This window comes from Leptosomus discolor, chromosome 2, assembly GCF_034619465.1.
Source record: "Leptosomus discolor isolate bLepDis1 chromosome 2, bLepDis1.hap2, whole genome shotgun sequence".
Taxonomy (NCBI): Eukaryota; Metazoa; Chordata; class Aves; order Leptosomiformes; family Leptosomidae; genus Leptosomus; species Leptosomus discolor.
The window spans coordinates 106,245,485-106,268,998 of NC_141392.1; the positions used below are offsets into that span (position 1 = coordinate 106,245,485).

A 23,514-nucleotide genomic window follows, 5' to 3' on the forward strand; every position below is an offset into this window, starting at 1 on the left:
GCGGTCCGAGTGCGGTCGGGTGGGTTTTGTTCCCTGTGCTGTGGGGGTTCTGTTCTGCTGCGATCGCGATTTTCAGCCCGCCGTGGCAGGTTGCAGTGTGAGGGTCGAGTTTGCCGGGGACAAGCGTGGAATCGCTGGGTTTGTAACCCAGCTGCAAGACTGTGCTGACCAAAAAAAAAAGTAAATCGGCGACTTCGCCGTGTTTAGCACCTCACCCACTTTGAAGAGAAGCCTGTGAGGGAGTTGGAAAATAACTTGCTACTTTATGGCAGCGCATTTGGAAAATCCTTTATGAATGATGCCCTCTGACGGCGGTTCTCAGCTGTCCTTGATTTATATAAAATGTAGTAGGTTTGCCCTGTGTGTACCTTTTAAAGTCATTACAGACTCTGGGGTTTAACGTGCCGCTGTTCTTGGTGTGTAAAGTTATTTTGTTGAAGTGTCATGGCGGTGTTTTTCAGTCACTGTCTAAAAAGTTAGTCATTGCACTTATTATAAAATAGTTTACGAATGCTAAATAAACAGCCCTTTAATTTTTTTGCCCTGTCCTTCAAGCTATTTCTGTGACCACAGCCTTGCAATTTTTAAAGGAAAAACAGTGTTATCTTCCTCATGTTTTATCCAGAGTGTTGTTTAGAAAGTGTCTCCTTTCAGCTGCATGAAGGATGACTTAAAGACGTGTTCCCCCTCACAGTGAATGTGTAACTGCTTTGAGCCTCTATAATCGTAAGACTGAGAGTAAATATTTGGAAGATGCAAAGGGTAGAGGCTCACTGAAACCGTAAGCATGTTTGACAACTGCACAGAAATCTGTGGAAACAAACTCTTGTCTTGTCCTAGCCAGCACTTGCACGGTGTGCACTATATATTTGCATCTCTCTTTCGACTGTGTGTGCAGAGATGCAAACACTGAACCTCTAGGTTTTTAGAGTTTCTGTAATTCAAAAGGAAGTAATCGAATTAAACCTGCTGTAGAATCCTCTATGTTTTAAAGCTGTTCCACAGCTCTTAATTTGTAAGACCTGTTCCTGAACTGCAAAAATAATCTGTGCAGCAATTACCTAAAATGTTAACAGCTGAGTAGGTTGTATGGCAGTTTAGAATATTTCAGCTTTAAAGGTGAGGGATAATCACTATCATTAGGTGAAACTTACGGCCGGTATTCTTGTAGTTGTGTTGAATGTATATGTTTAAGGCCAATAGGATTTGCTGTTCCTGCTGATACTTGTGGGACTTCTGCCTGGGGCCAAACAAAACGCTGAATGAATGGTAAACTGACCTTTTGGACAAGAGTGACAGGAAATAAAGGCTTGTGGCTATGTAGTTTACCTGGACCCTAAATGGGAAATAGTGCTAATCTAAAGCTTTGGCAAACTGTCCGTTTCCAATAAACAGAGAACAACTTCGCCTCACTTGCCAGAGTATTTTAAATAGAGGTGCATGACTGAAACAATGCATGTATATTATAGTCTTAAAAAAAGCCGTATACGCTTTAAGTTCAACAGGGACATCTTATGGCAGATATTTATTTAGGTGAGTTCATAACTGCCTGGGTCCCCGGAGATGCCACATACTCAACCTCTGCTGAGAATTATGCTCAAAACATCTTAAAGATTAAGGGCTTGTTTTATAATTAACAGTGTGATAAGTGCTTGACTTGCGTCTTCTTGAATTACTTAACTGTATTGAAATCTAGGTCTGTTTACCTTGCTAAAAGAAAAATGTATATTTTAATATCAGTGTACTGACTGCGTCTGTGCACATTTTTCTCAGAAATAAGTTATAACACTAGTTACCATTTAACTACTAAATACTGCATGCTGAGCCCAACTCATTGTTTGGGACTGGGGTAGCTAGTCAGTCTTAGTACTTAAAGGTTCATGTATTTTTAATTTTTTTTTCCTCTTCAAAAGGATGACAATTAAATAGTACTCCTTGAAAGTAATTCAGCATCCTTTTAAATTAAAGACAGCATGCTAGATTTGAAACACAAGCACACAAAATACATCAGTATTGTATTTTTAACACTAACAAGGTTTTTCAAGAATGTTTCTCACACTGTATTTATAAACTTCTTGAAGTGCAGTTGTTTGTTTCGTTCTACAGAACTGCGTTTCAGTCAGACCTTGTCTCTAATGTTTTGCCAGTCTCTTCTTAGTGTAATTTCTGATTCCTGTTTCATTTGGGATCAGACACGTGTTCTTATTGAGCTGGTTTCAGAAAGCACTATATGCTTCTTCTATCTGTAGTGAACTTCTAGTTCTGATTTATCCTATCATTCTTCCCCTCTTTGCCCCTCTAGAAACACTCAGGAGGTCAAATCCCTTGGGGATCGTTACTCACTGTGTCAGAGTGCCTGTGCCATGATTTTACATGGATTTTATGGTCTCATTGAGCCTAGTATGCGCTAGATACTGTGCTTTTCATTGTGTTGCTAGAAGCATGAAAGGGAATGGTAGCCTTACAATCATTCGTGCTGCTGATATGCCAGGAGTTTAAATGAAGCAACGGAAGTGTATAGCTCATTGCTATGTATAAATAAACCTTGTCACTAGGGTTTAGAACAGGGACTATTCTCTTAAGCTTCTGTTGTGCATGTTATATGTAGTAGACCCAGTTTTCTAATAGCTTTTTTTTTGTGGCTGTGTATGGAAGTATCGGCAGGCTTTTTTTATTCAGCAGAAACCCAAAGGGAAGAGATGATGTAGAACTTTTTTTGGATAGTGCTCGTTTCTGGAGCTACCCAAATTGTGTACTTGCTCTGCACGTGCAATTTTATTTTCCTTTCCTCCTCCTTTTTTTTTTTTTTTTTTTCCCCCCTCACTATGTCTATGTAGTTTAGATACGTGGATAGCGATGCTAATATAAATATTTACCTTCTTTTTTTTGGAAAGCAAGTCATGGAGCATTGGTATTTTTTCAAAATTTGGCACCTACCAGTACAGAAGCTTCCTAAAAGTGAACACTAGGTGTCATGTTGCCACAAACATCCGTGTCTTGCCTTTTCCCTATCTGTCTTTTCAGGGGCAACATTTAATCTTGCCGTTTTCCTAAAATAGATGACCACTGTTAATATTCCACACCAGTATTTTGGTAGGGTTGGACTGCATTCACTCACACTGTATGTGTCTAAGAAGCTTCACCTTTCCTATGCCTTTTACCAAAAGTTCTGTCAGCACTAAGGTGGCGTAGATTTCAAGGCTATTTCCAAGATCTGTCTACACCACAATACAAATCAATAGGATGTATTTATTAGTTGAAGCTTTTCCTCCCACACATTCATTTTCTATTAAAATGTCTTGCTGGGCAAAAGCTGATTTCAGACACTTTTGTCATGAAGTGCACAGGCTTTGTATCCTGATTTGGGGATGGAAAACATAAGAGATGGCGGAGCTTCATGATCGGGAGGGGGTGTCCATGTATTCTTTTGTGTGAAGCCCTGTAATTACTTTACAGTGCAAATTTTATTGACTTCCCACTAATTTAGGAAGATGTTTTTTCCCTTAAGAATCTGTGAAATTGATAGTTTTGAGATAGTATTAAAGAAATTTATGAAGCACTTTCTAAATATTTGAGTATGCAAACGTTTCATGTTTCTTCACTTGTCTTCCCTGCCGTCACAAGCCAAATCTGCAGCCTGCTTCTACCTGTACTTATCAGTTTTATAACTGTTTTCATGGAGATAAAAAACATATTCAAGCTTGCGACTTTAACATCTTAATGGAAACAAGACTTGTGCCCACCTGCTGCTCTGAAAAACAATGTCTGATCTCAGCAAAACAACAGTGTTAGTATTCTTTTTACATCTCAGATTTGTGTTTTGTATTGTAAGCAATTTTTTTTTTTCTGATGTTTTAAACATTCTATGAGAAGAATATAAATAGAGCCAGTTTCACTTGGGCGTGCGGAGATTGCTGAGAATAGGAACAGTAGCAGAGCTCAGCAGAAGGAACAGGGCATGAACATGTTCCTAAAACAGACACCTAATATTGCTTGTCAGTGGCATCGCAAAAATAGAGGCAACAAACACAAATCAGACCTGTTCAAGTTGAAAGGGACCTTGGGAGGACCGTGAGCCTAACCTCCTGAAAGCAGTGACCCTGTTGAATTCAGACTGAGTTGCTCAGGTCTTTTCCCATTGCATCTTTAAGACCTCCAGGGATGGAGATGGCACAACCTCTCGGGGCAACCTGCTCCCTGCTGGGTTGTTTTCACAGAGAAGTGGGGGGCTGCTGTTAGCTCCTTCCCAAAGCCACTTCTTCAGGTTCAAGCCCAGCTGACTCAGCCTGTCCTCACAGGGGAAGTGCTCCAGCCCCCTGGCCGTTTTGGTGGACATCAACTGGACTTGTTCCTATTTGTCAATGTGTTTCTTGTATTGAGGGGCCCAAAACTGGATGCAGTCTCGTGGGTGCCAAGGGAAATGATTACACGGGATGTGTCTCTGTTGTTGAGGTGATGCTGTTAGCCTTCGTGCCTGGCAGCATGCGTTGGCTACTCTGTACAGCCTTCTGTCCACCAGGACACAAGGATCCCTGGTCTTTTCCAGTTTTACCCCCCACCCCCCATCTCAGAGAGAAATCTTAAGCAATGGAAGTATTTAGGAAGCAGATGGCTAGTGAAAGTGCCTCTTCTTTTCCTCCATTAGTTAAGAATGAATGCATAACTCGAGGGGTATTCAACAGATTATTGTACTTCCTTTTTTGCATGCTATTTCATGCACTCCCCTTCTCCCCCCTCCCCAAAAGCAGGGAAAGGCTGATGCTGACTTTCATCCGAAGTTAAGATTCATTTACTATGAAAACTGTACGTTAAAGTACTTCAAGCAATTTAGTGTATTTGCTCATCCTTCATATTACTGCGGAAGCTGACAGTTAAAGCCAACAGAGGCCCAAGGTTGTGCTTCACTCCAGACACCATTTGTCAGTAACGCTCATTTAATAGAGATATGATCTCAATTTTTTTGGTCTGCTTTCTTTGAAAAAGGCAGGCCAATTCTACCGTTTTGAATTCCTCTGTACCTGCTTGTCTGAAGAACAGTGTGACTCCAGCGAGAGCTGTCATGCTGGAACCCTTCTGCCACTCTTTATTTATGTATATCAGCAGGCAGATTTCTGTAATGAGATTTACAAACTCTCTAAAGGATATAACCTTGAAGAGCTGGAACCCTTTAGCACAATCTAATCAATATTATCTCATTTATCATCTCCTTGTGAAGTTCAGATTGTAGTAAGGACAAAATGCATTTGTAGTATTTAGAGAAGTTCTGGGCAGGAAAATCAATGCAAAACCTCAGTTGTTTTGTACTGTATTTAAAGAGACATAGTGCATGCTCACACTGTATGATCCTGTAAAAACCATTAGCCTTATAATGCTTCCCTCTACCATGCTAAACTTGCAAACTTAGGCCTATTGTTTTCAAATTTTTGCCTTTACATAGTTTGTATGAGACTTCTAAATCATCAGATGAATTAAAACTGAGGAGAAACTTTTCCCCTGAACAGGCAAATTCTATGTAATGTGATCTGCTGTGCAAAGTACATCCGGAGTAGCTTTTTTTTATAGGCAGTTATCATCCACACTATAAACGTACTTCCCAGAGTCTGAGCAGCTGAGTTCCAAAGCACTGCCTTGAGCTAAAGCAGTACTGACTTCTGCACTGTACTTATGGAGATGTGTATCAGAGAGGGGTTAATTGCTTTGTTGATTTGATCACAGAAGCAGTCTTATCCAGACAGAGGTGGAATCGAAGCCTTTCGGTGCCAAATCTTTATCGTCAGCTCTTGATGATTCTTCCTTGCCACAAAATGGAAGTTCGGTGATTGTACCTTTTGATGGGAATTCCCTCTTATGCCCAGTTTTGCAGGAGATCTAACAACAATTGGGAAGAGTTCAAATGGGGCTCAGTGTTGCTTAGCCTGTGGTTTGTGATGGGCTATTTTCACATAGCCAGGGGAAGAACAGTGCAACGGCTGTGCTGTGCATGCTGGTGGACAAAGCTTCCACAGCGCTGTTATTGTGGTCCATCCTACTAACAGTTGTTAACATCTACCCGTACACTGGATAAACTGTAAATAGTAGTATACTGTTTTAGAGTCCTCTGTGAAGTGGGTGAGCATGACTGTTCCTGCTTTACCAATGGAGAAGCTGAGGGAAAGAGGTTTTAGTTAAGATTTTGAAGGGTTTTTTGTATGTTTGTATCAAGTAAATTGTCTTTCAGTACTTTACGTTTTCTGAATGTGTGATGAAACTTCCCCAAGCATTATGTGGAGAATGTTTTTCAGTTTTAAAGTTTTCTTCCAATTTTGTTGTGAAGTTGGGTTTTCTTGTTTGGTTTTTGGGTTTTTTGCTTCAGTAAATCATGCATTATCCTGTCCCATTCAGTAAGGGATGCGGACTTCTTTGGAGAATACTCATTCATTTAACTTGTGTGCACAAACGTACTTGCTTCTGCTGCTTGTGTAACTCAGGAGTAGTATGTTTAGCATCACCATGAATATGGGCATATTATATTACGTAGCTTATATAATAGCTAACATGTAACGTGAAAAATACAGAAGAACGTGCATACACATTCAAAACAGTGTTAAATGATATAGGAGACAGTCTTGAATGTTTATTTTGTTTCCTTTCTGGTAGCTTTTTTCTCTAGGTGTATGTAAAACTATTACATAGTTTATTGGAGGAAAGTGTCAGAAGAATTGATCTTGTATTGGATATCACGCAGGCACATGCATATTTGAAAACTGCCACAAGCACGTGTTTCCATCTGCTTCCCCAGCAAACCTGTTCAATCAACAGGCAAGGAGGAAGATTTTTCATTTGTTTCACTGGCTGCAGCTGAGACGTAGTTGCTGCAAGGAAATTCAGAGGCACATCTTTCCATACAAATCCTGTCTAACAGTATTAAGTTGTTTTTAGAAAGGCTTAAGGAGTTACTCGTAGGTGGTGGTGTGTTATTAAAATGCAAGCTTGTTCTGTAGTAGTAAAATAGTCTATTTTCTTAAAGCAGGCATTACAGTCTAATTTTATACGATATGTCTTTTCCTCTCTTATTTTTTTTCAACATATCCTACTGTCTTACACAGCATTTTTATAAAAGTAGCATTTAAACATTCCTCTGCCACCCTTCAGGAGCCCTGATGGAATGGCAATATCAGGATATACAGTGATCTGTGCTGTGTGCTCATTTCCAGAATATAGTTGAAGCATAAGTAAGCATATGTTGCCAGTTCAGTCTGACAGTCTTGTTTTGTGATGTAGCTATTGCTTTTTATAAATTCTTTTCCTTTTCTAGTTTTGAATTGTCAGTGTAGTCATCACTTGCATCAACACACTGTTTTATGCAACTATTTAATGTACTTTTCATTTAAAAGATGAATTAATTACCAAGGCATCTGGTGTGTCATATGGTGCATATGCTGGATGTGCTAAACAGAACAGTCTTTTTTAAATAATAAGAGAAAAATGACATTGCATAGAAGGATTAAATTTTTTAGTGTGCTTTGAAGAGTAACTTTACTGTACTAAAATCTGCACGTCTGTTGTTCAGGATTTTGTGATCATTAAAGGAATCTTTGATTGTACCAGAACAAGTGTGCATACCTGTATCTGTCTGTTCTTGTACTATGTGAAAAATAGAGGGGGGAAAATGGCACTATTTTCTGTCAAGAACTTTATTATACATGGACTAGTTTTATGATACTTCTTCTAAGTGATAATCACTGGATAGGTTATTGTTAGTACCATTTACAATTCATAAGGCAAGACATTTTTATTTTTACTGTCTATAGAAATTATGTCCTCTAAGGTTATCAAACACTCAAGGAAGACCTTCTCAGTCTTCAGATAACCTGTAGGTAATGGATACACTTCAACCCACTGTATCTAACTCCGCACAAACCTCCAATTTCCTTGGTATACTTAGGGCAAACTTCACACTCATTTTACATTAGAAGATTACTGAAATCTACCGTGGCCAAAATTACCAACTGATGCCCGTTTAAGGTTGAATTACTGATTTGTTAGGTAGTGTGCCTCCAAGGGAAGGATGGCAGAAATTGGATATGGGCCAATTTATTCACTGTTTACAGTTACATATCTTTGCTCCCAGTCAAGTTAAATTCGATGTGTATCACCCTTTTCACTTATAAAGTTCCAGAAGATAAGGCTTAAATCTATCCAGTGTAACTTCCATTTAGAAAAAAATAACTTGTTTCTTGAAATTTGACTTTCAGAAGTTTTAGCAGCAGTGAGGTTTTTTTTTTTGTTAAATGGGACATTAACAAAAGCACGGCACCGTTGCAACTCTGAGCAGTCAGGTTTGGAGATGTAGCAGGATATGTTGGCCTCAAAGGACCTTCAAAAGCAACATGGTCTTTTCAGGAAACACACTGAATCTGACAAGCAAGCAGTCAGCTTTAAGCATATCTAGGAATATGTGGGTATTCTTAAAGGTAGGTGGTCCGGGAAGCAAGTCTGAAGTCTGAATTGTCAAAATGCTACCACAGCAACCTACTGGTGAGAATTAATGAACTGAATTTGTTTAGATCTGATTTGCATGCACAACCCCAAAGAGCTTTCTGTTGTTTATGACAGTCGGACAATATAAATTGCAGCTTGGAAGAATGCTTCCTTCTCCTGGCTTTTACTACCTGTAATTGAACCTTTAGAGTAAGAAAACAAAAATTAGATTTGTAAATCTTACCAAGGGCAATCTTGTAGCAGTCGGAACCATCTGTGACTAACACCCTCAAGAATACTTCTTTCACGTGCTAGGAAGGAGGAAAGAATGGGTAATCTTTTACTGACTCCCAGTCGGAAGAAAAAAAAACAAACCAACCACAGCTAATAATCTGCCTCGATTTGTTTTTTGTCACCTCTTCATTTTTTCATTTATTGTGTCAGTAATTGTGCTTAGGTGCTATTGTGCTTATGTACCCCTCTACTTCTGTACTTCACTCGTTTCTGCTCCTTCTTTTCTAATCTTTGCTGTACCACTAAAAAAAAAAAAAAAAAGAATTTCAGGCTTTCTCATTAGCTGAACAGGTACTCTTTGTAGAGTCTCCATTTCAGTTTATCACACTGATTGAGAAGAAGTAAACAAAAATGAAGAGAAGGGAATTTTTTGGTGTTTGTTTTTTTTTTTTAAAGAACAAAAACACTGTAGGGTAGTTATTAAAGGGAATGGATATGAAAGGAATGAGTAGGCAGACAGGTGTTACCTAGACCTCAGGGAGTATTGGGTTGTTTTTTCTGGGTTACTTGTGTCTGTGTGTAGTAGAGAAAGTTTATATTTAAGTCTCTGCTATCTCTGTTTCTTCTTTTTAGCTTTCAGCAGGTTTTTAGCAGTTTGACAGACTTTCATGAATGTCAGTAAGGTTAACTTAATGTCTGTTAGCTGTAGTTTTCGTAGCTAACTATGATTAAATGTAGTAAAACTGCTTGAGTTGACTCTGTGATTCTCATAATTCTGGTGTCATTTAATCTGACCAGGGTCAATCTAATTCTGTTCCACAAAAACATCTTGTTTCATCAATTTATAGCATAAAATGAAGAATTCATCTTTTAAAACTTATATAATTTCCCCTCTATTAGTCCAATATGTGATTCATTGCCAATTGCCACAAAAAATGTGCAAAGAGAGCTTCAGGTGTATTTTTTAAGCAATTAGTGTTAGGGCTATCTGCTCTGGGAGAACTATGAAAATATTTTTATATTTTGCAAATTAGCTCCAGACTCTGCTGCCTTACAAAAGTTATCACTTAGCCCAGCATATCTAGCAGAAATAAGATAAATAAAACTGAAACAAACCTGCCAACCTATTGCTGTGGTTTATGGCACTGAGGTGTGAGATGAACGTAATGCACTTCTACAAATTCCTTTTGGATGGAATTTATAAGTGGGAAAAAGTAGGTTGTTTTGTAGAGCATCGTTATTTTTCAAGTATTTTTGTGAAACTTTGGCAAACAGAGACCAGCCAAGACAGTGTTATCAATATAAATTGAAAAACGTCCTAGGGAGAAGGGATCTTTTCCATTTAAATTAAGCAATCAAAACATTCTCCAAAATTAAAGATGAGGGAACATTATTTAGGGTGAAGAATAACATTTCTCTGTAATGGACTTGTCTGACTGTAATCTCTGCTTTTATTTGCAGTGTTGATGTTTCATTAGAAGGGCTTTTGCTCACTGAAAGCTAATTCGCTATCTTATATTTAATTGGATGTGACTTAAAAGAACCATCCAAGCAGTGGTCTGTGTTCTTTATATGTAATCTGCAAGAAATACTAAAAAGTATTTTCTTTCTTAAATATAATGGAAAATTGTCATCTTGAACATTATTACACAGAATAAAAATTTAGATACGCTAATTGTAAATTGCAATCTAAATAGTCTCTCATCAGCTTGCTTGATATTTACAGATCAAATATCTTGTGGAACTAATTTCATGTTCCTAGGTGAAATTAAGTTGCTTTCAGTAATGAGCTCCACAGATACTTTTTATGACTGTTTAGTTAACCAGAGCATAACAACTTGTCTTAGTTTTTCAAGACTTAATAGTCTTCTGATCTCTCCACTGGTGGTACAGGTAACCTATGATTTAGAGGTACAGCCATACCTTGAGGTCTGGGAGTTTTGCTGGATGTGGTCAGCTAACTGCTGGAGAAGCAGAATAATACTCCATTCACATTGTGCCCCTCTGGAGAGAGGTTTTGGTATCCTTTGCCTTCTGTAGGTGGGAACTACCGGCTAGCGACTACACTAAGGTGGCCATGGCATAGCTCCCAGCATTAAAATGCATTTGATCATATTGTTAAACTGTTAGCGTTTTAGGCAGCATAATTTTGGCCCAGGCTAATTAGCAGTCTTCTAGACAATATCCGGACTGTGACTTGGGACCGTTCCTGTGAGCAGCATGATTGTGGTTGATGTCTTCAGGGAGGGTAAAAGCGGTTGGATTCACTGGTAAGTGTTGTGCCAGCTGACGTCTAGGCCCTCAGCTGCTTTATTTGCTGCAGCTTAGACTTGTCCTCTTCGCTGTAGCTGTCCTGTTTGTCATTGATACTAACCTGATGTGCTCAGAAGTGTTTGAGACTTGCTGACCCTTTTATTCAGGGGAATTTACCACCAGTGAGCTGAGTAAAGAACTTTTTTTTGCAAAACAAACAAACACTCTGTGGCTTGCAGATCAAAGCATAAGATGGTGATGGAAAAAATTCCATTCAGAGTCTTTATTTCATCCTAGGACATGTGCATTAATATTTTACTTTGGCTTAGGGACATGGTTTTCAGGTGAATCTCGTAATCATCTGTATTTATTTCCACGTAGGCTGTGTTGTGAGGTGGTTTGGAGTGCACCGAAGGTCTAACCTATGTTGGTAAGTAGCACAGCTGAGTACGAGCAGAATTGTGGAATAAGACAGAAGGACCGAACATTCTTGCTGTGTGAATCTCTGGGGTTTTATTTCAGATTACCTCTAGCCTGATCCTGTAGACTGCACACTCATTAGGGGCTGAGCTCTGTAGGTTTGCCCCTGGAGCATACCTCGAGCTTGTGTGCTCTGAGACCATGCTACAAGGCAGACCACAGCTTGAAAAGTGGGAATGACTGGGCAAGATTTGCTTTGGAAAATCTACTTCTGGTGTGAACTACAGTGCTGATACAGACACATCCAAGCTGAATGTCTTTCAGATGGAACTAAACTGAACGGTGTTTCATAGATGCACCTTATTAATGGCAGCCACTAATGAGGGTTCAGTCCATGGGACCATGCTATAACAAGTCCAAAATAAAACCTCCCCAAAATGCCTGTGGTAGGAGTGTTGCGTTCCTGACAAAAGCAGTTTTACTCTGCAGATTTACTTCTTTTGTAATGCATTACTAGTCTGTCTGTCTGAATGTAGGCTCAGTAAATTCAATTCTGTGTTTTTATATTCCAAATGTGATTAAAAAATTCAGACTTATTATCTGCACTCCCTCTGCCTCTCTTTCTCTCTCCAGTACTGTACAGAGTACCTGTCTCTTGCTTGCCTTCCCCCGCTAAACCACCACTTTCCTTAGAATATTTAGCCACTAGTGTAATATGCAGCACTGTAGATCAGGCTGAAAGAATAAATGTTGACAGCTCTTTCTCTTCCTCCTTCTTACTAATCCTTCCCAATTTTCTTATATTTGAGAGGGTGTGATTTGGAGTAGTATTCTCAGATGTGCCATGAGAAGTAAGATGGAAAATATTCCCTCAATTTGCAAATTCCCTTACTTACACAAACTGAGGAACTCTGTAGAGGAAAGAACTTCTGCTGCTTGTTTTGCTCCTTTTCTTCACAGACTGCAGAATACTCATCATTACTTGGTTCTTTTAAGAAATGAGGCAGAGCAGATTAGTGAAGAATATTCCAGGCAGTAGACATGGGTAATCTTTGAGGCATGCAAAACATCCTCTTTTTTTTGTTAGAGGAAATTATTCTTCCTATGAATTCGTTAGGAGAAGTTAGGAAATAAACTAAAGATTGGGGAAAGATTAGAGTTTAAAAAAAAAAAAATCTATTGAAAAGCATATTTCAGGCGCTTTAGTTCTGATTTAAAGCATCCTTGAACAAGAGAAAACACTTATAACCTAGCCGTAACATAGGGCTTTTTCTGCCTACAAAATGTAATATATAAATGTGACTGCAGTTCCCAGTGCCCTAATGACTTCATTCCCAGTTATTCTCAGTTCCTATTGCAGGTTATTTGGTCTTGCCAGAATCTTGACTGTTAGTCTGCCAACAATTTGATTATAGTGGTAGTGAAGAGAAATAAATGTATGACATTTCTCGTTATGGATCAACTGAATGGCCGGAGAGACAATTTTTCTAATTTGATCAAGTTTAAGGAGAATATACATGTCTCTTCTTCATGCATTACCTGTGTCTGTTTATAAACATTCCCTGCTATTTTGTCAGGTTTGATATTGGTTGGCAGTTTGCTCTACTTTTCTTGCTCACATACTGTGGGACCGCACCACTGGTGGGTAAGGACACTGCCCCTGCCTGCCTTGCGACCACCTTGAGCTCCCTGCTTACCTTCCCTGGTGGAGCAGCCTGCTCTCACTGCTCGCTGGCACCTGGAGGCCCAAGTCGATCGGGATCAGATTGAGTTGATCAATCTGTGTTTCTTCATGCCTTTGGCTTTACTCTTTTTTTTTTTTTTTTTTTTTTTTTCTGCTGCAGTTGAAGTCTGCTGTTACTCCACTTGGTCTTTGCAGCAGGAGATTTGCTTTTTGCAGTAGCTTTCTGTGTGTCTGAAGACTGTCAATATATCTTCTGTAGTATAAGCAGCATCCATTCCCCTGACTCATTAAATCATGCATTTTCTTTGCTATTGACTTTTTTCAGTTGTCTGTAAAAAACGTTGTTTATGGGACTGCAGCTGTGACCTGGTCAATATGCTGAATCGAGCAGGATTACTCTAGACCTGTCTGATGAAGTACTCATAATTACACATCGCGGAGCGTGAAGTAAATGATTGACTTATGTTCAGCTTGTGATTTTCCCTAATCCTCCAATTTCTTTTACAAAAAAAAAAAAGGTTCTGATGTTTTTGTAGCTGTTTCTTTCTGTTAAAATGGTTTTGTATGCTTGACTCCGTTGTTTTCTAGCATCCAGCTTTACAGCCTTTTTGATAGCAGTATCCCCTTATATGACTGCAAAGCGAACACTTTTGTGTGGATAATCACCATATTCTGGGTGTTATTAACAGCTTCACAACTGAATTGATCATGACAAAGTTTAAATACTTATTTAAACATTAATTCTTTTTATAGCGGTGCTAACCAGTTTAAATGTTTGAGGTGGAGCTACTTGTGTGATTTCTGTATAGCCTGGTCTATAAAGAGTATTCATAGCTATACACACCAACCAAGTCCACAGATCTACTACCACTTGTTTGCTGGGTGTATGTGAGAGGAAAGGATTATTAATTGCTTTTCAGTTTATTCTATGAATGCGTGGGAAAATTATTCTGATTAAGTTGCTGCTTAATTTTTCTGCAGCAAAGTAGACTGGGAAATTTGTGATTTAGGAATCAGAAACCATTCAGGAATGGTATGCCCTATAGCATGCTGCTTACACCCACAGGTGTGTATGTGTGTATATTTTATGGTTTCTGCTGTACCAGGCTGGAGCTAAGTTTCAGTTGGAGCTAGGGAGTTTGCCTTTTAAAAGTAAGATATGTGAAATACCTAGGTAGTATGTGAGATTGTGATTCCCAAATCTGAGGTTCAACTTTACATTTGGTGGAATCTCCATCCTTAGAGATGGACAAAGTTAACTGAGCAATCTGTTCCGTGCAGTTTCATGGTAAAGGTGTTTTTCATGCATTCCAATTGTAATTCTAATAATTATTTCTAAAAAAGATGGTGAAGAAATAGGAGTAGATGACCTCCTTTCCTTGCTTTTTTTACCACTCACTGTCTTCTCCACTAAAGGAGAAAATCGTAGAAGAGCACAGTTTTGAGAATTAGGAAATGTTTTTCATTCTCTCATTCTCCAGAGTTTTTTGACTATTAGAGTTATTTTATGAAGGAGAATAAAGGAAGATTCCATTACAGATATTTTTTTCAGAGTATATTAAATAAAGATTTGCTATGACATTTATCTTCTTGATCAAGGAAACTTCTGTATCCAAGTGATGTAAGATCTTAGTGTATCTTCATACGAATAAAGATAATTATATTCTGTCTTGCTGTGACTTAACTTTGCTGCATGAGATTTACTTTTTTAGTGGTGAAATCTGTAGCTAATTAGGTCCAGCCATCTCCAGCCAGAGTGGAGTGGCAGACTAGAAATCTCCTCCACGAGCAAGAATGTCTGCCACAATACTCAGGATGTCAAGTAGACTCAGCAGGATAAGAGCTTTGTTAAACAGGGAACTTGTGACTAAGCTTCAGTGCAAAAATGCAGCAAAGATGGACTAAAAGAAGGAATTCAGAAGCATTGCATGGCTGTGTGGGAATGGTGTCAGGACAGTCAAACCTCAGCTGGAGTTAAGACTTAAAAGAACCACTGGGGGCATCAAGAAGAGTTTCTATCACTATACTAGTGATAAAAGGCTGAATGAGGGAAATACGGGACTGTTGCTGAATGGGGCAGGTGAAAGTGGACACAAAGCTGACTCACTTTGGGACGAGAGGAAATGGCCTCAAGTTGTGCCAGGGGAGGTTTAGATTGGACATTAAGAAAAATTTCTTTGCCGAAAGGGTTGCCAAACATTGGAACAGGCTGTCCAGGGAAGCGGTGGAGTCACCGTCCTTGGAGGTATTTCAAAGACATGTAGGTGTGGTGCTTAGGGACGTGGTTGTATGTCAATGGGGTGGAGAAAGTATTTTCTAGGAGACTTTTGAATGGTAATGTTATACTTTTAATTTCTTCTTTTCTATAATGTGAAATGTATGATGCTTTCCTGCAGCAATTAATTTATTAAATCCTTGAAAATGCCAACATTCAGTAATGAGTTTTTATTTTTGTATTATCAATGTAAAATAGGCAAAATTTATTAAAGCTTTATTATTTGGGACAGGCAGAGCTACATTTCAAATTCCAACCCAGCTTAGCTGTTACAGTTTTTAATTACTTAATATCAGATCTTTTAAAATAGTAGCTGAGAAGGCGATATTAATGTGTTGTGCTGTTCAGGTTTTTCATCATAATAGAAGTACTCAAATCATGAACCAGCTGTACAGAACTTGGAAACTCAACCAGGACAGAAAACCAACAAACCTGTTTGTAACCGTGGGGAAAAATTATGTAAGTTTAAAAAGATGAAAGCCTAACTAACTAAAACATGAAAAGAAAGAAATGGACTGAGCAAAATGCAAAGGGGAAATATAAGAAAAGAACCAGAAGTGAGACATACTAATTATTTTCGGTAAAACTTTTTTTTCCCTTCTGCAGCTGTGGTTGATACAACTGAAATATTTTATTTATCTCAAGCAGTAAAACACTAAGATCTCTTTTCTGTATGAAATGCTGTGTGAAAATCCAAGTAAATAACATCTGCAGTTATTTCACAAATTACATTAACAACTAAAGCTTAATTATTTTTTTTCTTTCATTTTCATCCTTCTAATACTGATCACTCCACATGGATTGTTACGATTTTGTGGCAGTAACTTTAGATCCACTGGGTCTCATTAATATAAATGAAATTTCTGTGGAATGTGTTAACTTCAGTAAGGTTGCAGGTATATGAATTTGTATGAATGTTTGTCACAAAGTTGTCAAATTTAGGCCTGAGTCTTATTTTCCCTTGTGCATGAGTGTGCATATGCATATTTTGTTTCTTTCCTGCCTGCCTTACCCCTCAGTAGTTCTGGAGATTTACAGAGCCAGATTGTGCTTTGCGTTTATGAAGAATTTCAGAGAACATGCTTTCATGTTCCATGAAGCATAGATTTCATTTGTGATGCGTATGAAGGCTGAATGTAAATACCTTAAAGAAATGTATGGGAACAGTTTATTTTCTGGCGTGTTTAGTCCAGAGTATAGAAGTAAACAACACCCAGCAAATTCTGAAAAGTTACTTTTTCAAAAAATGTTGTGCAATTCAGATTTTTCCCTGAAATGTCTCATAATTTCAAAAAGGAAAAGAAATAATCTTTTTTACTGTTGCAAATTATGATAATTAATCCCTAGTGTGTTTAGAGGTTTTCTTTTATTGGATATGGATTTTACAAAACTCATTAGTTCCAAATAGTGCAATATATAATGAAAAGTTACTTGTGTGATCATTATATTCCATTAATCCATAAACAAAATAATTAAACCCCCCATTCTTCCTGTTTCGCAGGACTATTTCAAATGTTCTACAAAGTGCTTTTCTTCTGCAAATCCCTGCTGGGAAGGAAGTTGTGGATGGTCTTAACGTTTAGGATAATTTTAGTATCTTTTTCTGTACCAGGAAGAAACAGAGTGCTGTGCAGATTTGGATGGGGACACTGGGGTTTAGAGATTCTAATTGTAGACGTGAGCCATGAGGTCACAGATCCCAGCTGGCTGAGGACAGCAATGACAGTAGGTTTACATCAGGCTTGGTGACCTGTTCATTTGAACATTGCAACCTTATACCCTGAATTGTAAAACTGAGGTTATGTACAAATGTTGTTTCTTACTATTTGGCGTTCCTCTAACTTTGCATAACAGGTACTGATTGTTCTGCACTTGCGGTTTATGGGCTCATACTCCAAGTTAGCGGAATCACTAGCTAGTTTTGGGGTTTTTTAATCTAGTTTGCGTTTTAAAATTAGATTGAAAACATTTGGAAAATGGAACAATTGTTGATTTACTCTCCTTCCTTCATTCACCCTTTCAGTTAAACATTTTGCACTCTTATACTCTTGAGATTATATCATCTTTTCTCCCATGCTGTTTTGGCTTTGATCCCTGATCTGACACTGAAATGCCAGATATTTTGCATATGTTTGGGCTAGACTCCAGCCAAAATAAACTATTCCTTGTGTTTATAAACATAAGATAAATATTTATCAGTGTTCAAAAGCTCAAACTGAAAACAGATTTTGAACCAGTAGAGGTAGTCAGTGACCACCAGTGTTTGTTAACTGTCCCTTCCTCTGGGAACCTTTTCCTTGCTGGGGATTAGCATGCAAAGCTTCCCTCTCCGCAGCTCCATACTCTTGCGCATTAGTTGAAGTCCTTCTGTGTTGGGTACCAGAAAATGGAGCTTTACACGAATGGGTGTGGTGTTCCTGCATTCTAGGGAGCTTGTTTGGCCAGTGTCCAAGAGTGCTTGTTTACCGATGTCAAACTTAGCACCTTCCAAACTACATGAAAAAACGATTTTATCATTACATTCTAGATTCAATATACATTTTGATTCTTGCATTTGAAAATGGAAACTGTATATATGTTTATAGAGTGTCCTATTTTGCAGCAAGTCAAACACTTTCAGCCATACATATTGTGGGAGGTCAAAGCAACTCTTGTTTTTTTCAGTTTGTTTTACCTAATAAGTTTCTTTTGGTCCATTAATGTTGTGCAGACAGTGTCACAAATCTTTTCTATTTTGGCTCCTTCATGGACCTACTTCTGCAATGTAATTTATAGTAATTGGATTATTGAATGACTATAATAGTTATCAAGAATTGAAGTAATAGATATAGGCAGAGTAATTTCATGCTTTTCAGATGAGATTATATTACATTTAGGATAGGTCACAAATGACTCCATGACTTCACCGATTTTAATTAACTTTAATATCTAAGAAGAAAGAAGAACCTTGCTAAATTGTCAGTCCTGGTAACTTTGGTTGTTATTTTACAGCTAGCAGTTTTCTGTGCAAAAGATTTTATCTTTCAATTTTTTCGACATACTTCCTTTCCATGGTCTTTTCAAAACGTTATTCTAGGCTGTCCTTGAAACCGAAGCGGGTGATCTGATGGACCAAGATTGATTCTTTGCCAACCTGCTAATCACTTTTCTGTTTGGGAGAGGACTGGTGTTGAAGCTTTGATGCATGTATTTCAATGTTTTGTCTGTGAAAGCCATTTAATGTGCGGCTTGAGATCTCTGTAGTTGATGAGTTTTAGGGTTATATATTCCCTCTCCTAAACTGTGGAAACTTGCTCAAAGGCAGTGCTTGCACACTAGGCAGTCACTGTTGTATTACTAGTTACTGCCCTTGCTAATTTATTTCCCTCTAAATTAATGCATGGATGCCACTAAACTTAATGTTTTCACAGTTCTAACTTTATTTCTTCTAGGCTTCTGTGTCATTTACTTAAATCATTAAAGCATTCAGGAGACCTCCTGTCAGCATGGCAGAATTTTCAGAAATGCTCATTTTAAGCACGACCCGGCTCTGTGTTGTAAAAGCTGTGCCATGCTGACAGAGGTTAGCCTAGTTTTCACAATTAGCGGTCCATTGTAAATGGAGCTTACCTTAAGGCTGAAGGAGTAGAATGTAAAATCTAAGTTACAGTATGGCATTTCACAAAGCCCTGGTGCCTTCAAAACCAGAAGCAATGCATTTTGGTGGTGGGAGTTGAGTGTCCGAACCCTGGGCTACAGTGTCCCTCCTCAAGGCCATTTGAGTCCAGCCCAGTGCCCTCTGTCCCCACCTGAGCCACGCTGGCACCGGCTGCTGTCAGCTTTCCTCCCAGCTTGTTGCTTAGGTTTCTGAGCTCGGCCTTGGCTTGCACCTTTGCCTGATGCTCAGTGGTCTGTTGCCTGGGCCACCCTCGCTGCTGGCTCACCTCCCCCTCGGGAGCACCCCTTCCTTCTGCTGCTCCCTGACGCCGGGTGCCGGTTGTGCAGGAGCTGGCTGCAGCAGCTGGCCGCCTGCCACTCCGCCGGTGGTTGCCCGAGGCTGCACTTAGTCCTGTACGGCTGATGATTTTCCTCAGATAAGTTATGTTAGGAAAATACACGAAAAAATAGAACTAAAGCGATGTTATTTTCTGCCCGAAATTGCATTACATTCTCTGAAGTTAGGAAATTCAAAACAATAACAAGTGAAGGTTTATAACAAAAAGCTTTATTAAATACACTGCCAGTCAAGTAATCTTTCAGGAGGCTGTTTGCCATAGCACTTCTTATGTTGATTATTACTGACTAAACAAAATAATGCAGATTGTAATAAGAAGTAATTTTTGTAACCTAATCAAGCCATTTCAATTTTGAAATGTGTTTCTTCTGGAATTTATGGATGACCCATTACCATTTTGGCAAGACAGATTTATTATTTCTGGCTCCTCTGATAGGTGTCACGTTTCAAGTGATAATGAGTTTGTAACTTCGCTTGGCAGTTTGCTTAATGATCTGGTGACTGTAATTTTTTCCTCTGGTAGGGATGCTAATGTACCCTACTGCAGCTTGAAGTGTTGCCTCTTGTTCTGTCATTAAGAACAAATGAAATTAATTGATTCTGATTTTCTTTCAAATCTGTAATGGTACATTATAAAACAGTTGTCAACTCTACCATCAGAATTTTATTTCTAATGTCTCTGTGCTGTCCAGTAAAGGGTCTAATAAAATGACAGTAGTTGGAGACAGGGAGTGAAACAAGGAATATTTCATCTTTGTGTTTCCATAGAGAAGCAATATTTTTGATTGCAGATCTCCTGTATTCTGGAGGAAGCTTGACCAAAACCCAGGAGAAAGCAACCTGTATGTTTTTTTCTTATTTAAATAATAGGAATTGTTATTCATTGAAATTTACAAATAATACAGCATATCTGTGTTGATAATTTCAAGTTGTTTCTGTAGACAGTAACACTTTTAATTGATAACTGAAAATTCAAAGTTCATCATAAAATAGGTTGGGAGATGGAAAATGCAGATGAGAAAGGTTAGGGCAAATAAAGGGTAGTGTCTGGTTTTCATGGGAGCCCACAGTTAGCATCACAACTGAGGACAGTGCTATAATGTCTAACCTTTAACTTCCTTTTTTAGCAGGAAGTGTATTGTGAAACCTAGTGGTGTCAGTGACAATGTTGTATTATCAGCTGCCCTCCCACCGAGATGAGCAGTGACTACAGTACGTGCTTGTATGTTCTTTTCAGACTTTTTTTCTAAGTCTGTCTTGTGATTCACAGATCATCCACATTTGCAGTGGACTGGCAGATGTTAGCACGATAACAAATGTGGTGTGGAAATCTTGGATCTGAGGCCACAACTATTCCAAGTGATTGCAGTGCCTGTCAGCCAGCTAGCAGTGTAGAGGTCCCAAAAAAGTCTCACGGGATAGTAAAATAATTAGTTATTTTATTCTGTGTGGAGGAGCTGTACAGTCCTGTTTTTAAAGTTAGTTATTATTTTGAAATCAGTTATGTATAAGTATGAATAATGTTTCCTGTAATTGATAATGTAACTTTGTTTTATGCTGAGCATGCAAGTGTTTTTCATAACCTGTGGTCAATGAAACTTGGTTGAATGTTCATCTGAAGCATTTTTCTATTTTCCTTTTGTCGGGCTTATAAGGCTTTAATATTAAAATAAAGAGGAGAGAGTAGAAAACTAGCTGTAATAGAGGAAAACTTGAAGCTACTTCTCAGGACTTTTGCAGTAAGTGACAAATAAAGGGATTATACCTCATTTTTGAAGGCTACATTTTCTATTAGCATGGCTCTGCAGTCATGGTATGATTAAAAGCTGAAGACTACAGCCAGCACTGAGAGTGTAAGGCATCTGTAGCACAAATACGTGTCAGCTGGTGGCTCTGTGATGACACTAAGTTGAGGATTTCAGGATTACTGTCCCACATGTTGCATGTAAAAAAGACTCCACAGTAAGGAATATGGTTAAGTAGGTGCAGGTATGTTAAATGCATCTGAGAGAAGTCCTGTGATACGCCTCAGTGAAGGTGATGAAAGACTGAGAAAGCATTCAAAGATGGGTGTTTGTGTAGACCCCTACCCTCCTTTCTTCCAAACTATTTACTTTTTTTTATACCGTTGTAGGATCCTACTACCTATATTAAGATGCAGATCAGATGAATGCTTTTATCTTTTTCATGTTGTTCAATATAAGGTAGTAGTCGTGGTCTTCCCATGTGATTGAAGAGAAAGACTTTTCTCGGGTTCCTGACTCTGGGAGAGGGCCAGCAGCTCTGCAGTTGCAGCTCGGTGTGCGTGTATGTCTGTGTATCCACCCATCCTCTTGAATAGACCTGGTTCCTCAGTGTTTCGCTGGGTGCTCTTAGCCATAGCTATGCTCCGTTTGCAGCTGCCTGGCAAAGTCTAACTTTCCTTCTTGCACTGATGAGAGATTGTGAGGTCCCAGAGATTCAAGAGTTGAGTTGTTGCAGGGCAGTTAGGCTCACCTTTCTTGTATTAAGGTTGTTTGCAGACTTAACCAATAGTCTCTTTGTAGTCTGTCCAGGTATCCATGTGTTCTTTCTTTGAGTCTACCAAGGCTGTGTTTAAATAGACTAGCACTTGTGTTCTAAGTATGTTGTCCTTTTGAAGCAAGAGTGTTACTGAGGTTGCTGAAAAATCAGGAATCCTTGTACTAGTGTTCTTTTCTTCTTTTGTCAATCCTAGAGGTGGCTGGTTTAATCATTTAAAAATGGAAGGGGGGTGTATGTGTTTATGTGTGTGCTGAGGGTGGTGCTGGGACATAATTACAGAAGTTGGAGAGGAGGGTGAAGGAGCCTCTTTCCTTTTGGAAATAATGTGGAGAAAATCAAACTACCATTATGTAAAGAAAACAAAAATAATTTATATTTACTTTTCAGTTATAGTGGAATTTTCTACATTGATGTGAAATGCACTGGTGCAATTTTGGAATACTGCCTTCTTTTAGCTGTGCTCTAAGAGGGAAGCTGAAGTTGTGAAGTTCTTCTGTCAAGTGAATAGTTGAATACTTTATGGTGTCTCCAGGAAGAATTGAAATAGCTTCCCTTTGAGTGTGTTACAGAATGGGGTCTTTATATCAGAATGCTGCAAAAAAAAATTACAGGATAAATGTTTCTTAGGATTTATTTCTCTTTAAGAATGACATATTTCGGGGACTAATCAGTTAGCCAGTGTCATCTTAAAATGCCTGATTTGTTTGAAATGTGAATCAATCCCTCATTTTGAGTCTTAATTCAGATTAACTGCAGGTTTGAGGATATACACTTGAGTCTCTCATTTAAGCTTTTAAAGATCAAAGTGTTGCTGTCTAGCTTCAAAGTGTGTTACTAAAACCCTACATAAACAATTAAAGCTGACTCAGTGTCTTTGGAGCGAGACTCCGTAACGTGTATATGTACAACGTGGTAGTTAGCACTTAGAAAATTAGAAGTGGCTTAAGGGATGGTTGCAGTGCTTATATTTTGTACTTATTTGACAAATTGTTGCAAGTTTCACTACAATTAGGTGACAACTTCTGAAAGAGACAAAGTAAAGGTTGTTAAGTAAAAATAATTTCTTGGGAACAGAGTCAGGCAACTGAAGCAAGATTTAACCTTTTTCTGTTTGTTTTCTGTCCCTAGTGAGTTGCTGGGTAATTGCATGTGCTGTAGGCTATCTGAAAGAAGCAGGGCATTTTTTTTTAAGCTGTGTTTCCCAGGAGCCGTTTTCATTTCATAATACATATTGCTGAGTTTGACTTGATTAAATTAAGTAAGTGTATATCCATAGATTAATTTTATTATTCATGTCATGGAATAGGAATAGGTTGGTACTCACATAGTCATTTGAGTTCTGTACTCTCAGGGGAGGGTTAAGACAAAAAAAAAAGAAATTTTTATGAAAAGCTGTTAAAGTAACATTTATATAGGCCCAACATGTACTTTCTATTCAAATGTATTGAAACAGACTTATGACACTTTATTCCTTTCTCTCTGATGTGATCCTAATTTCAACAAAATCGTATTTTACAGTGATACACAGTGAGCTTCTATTTCACTGTCAGATATTCCTCTGTTAACAGTGCTTATTGAAAACTTCCCTGGCCAGCTATTTCCTTAGATCCTTGCAGGACTCCTCGTGTGCCATCAGGACTGTCCTCAATGTTACCTCTCACTTTGACCATG

The 23,514-nt window shown here is 38.5% G+C and overlaps 1 protein-coding gene across 2 annotated transcripts in view; it reads left to right on the forward strand.

The window, feature by feature from the left end:
* The window catches only part of SNTG2 (syntrophin gamma 2), a 290,926-nt gene that overhangs the window by 807 nt on the left and 266,605 nt on the right, over nt 1-23,514 (forward strand). The window lies entirely within an intron of this gene.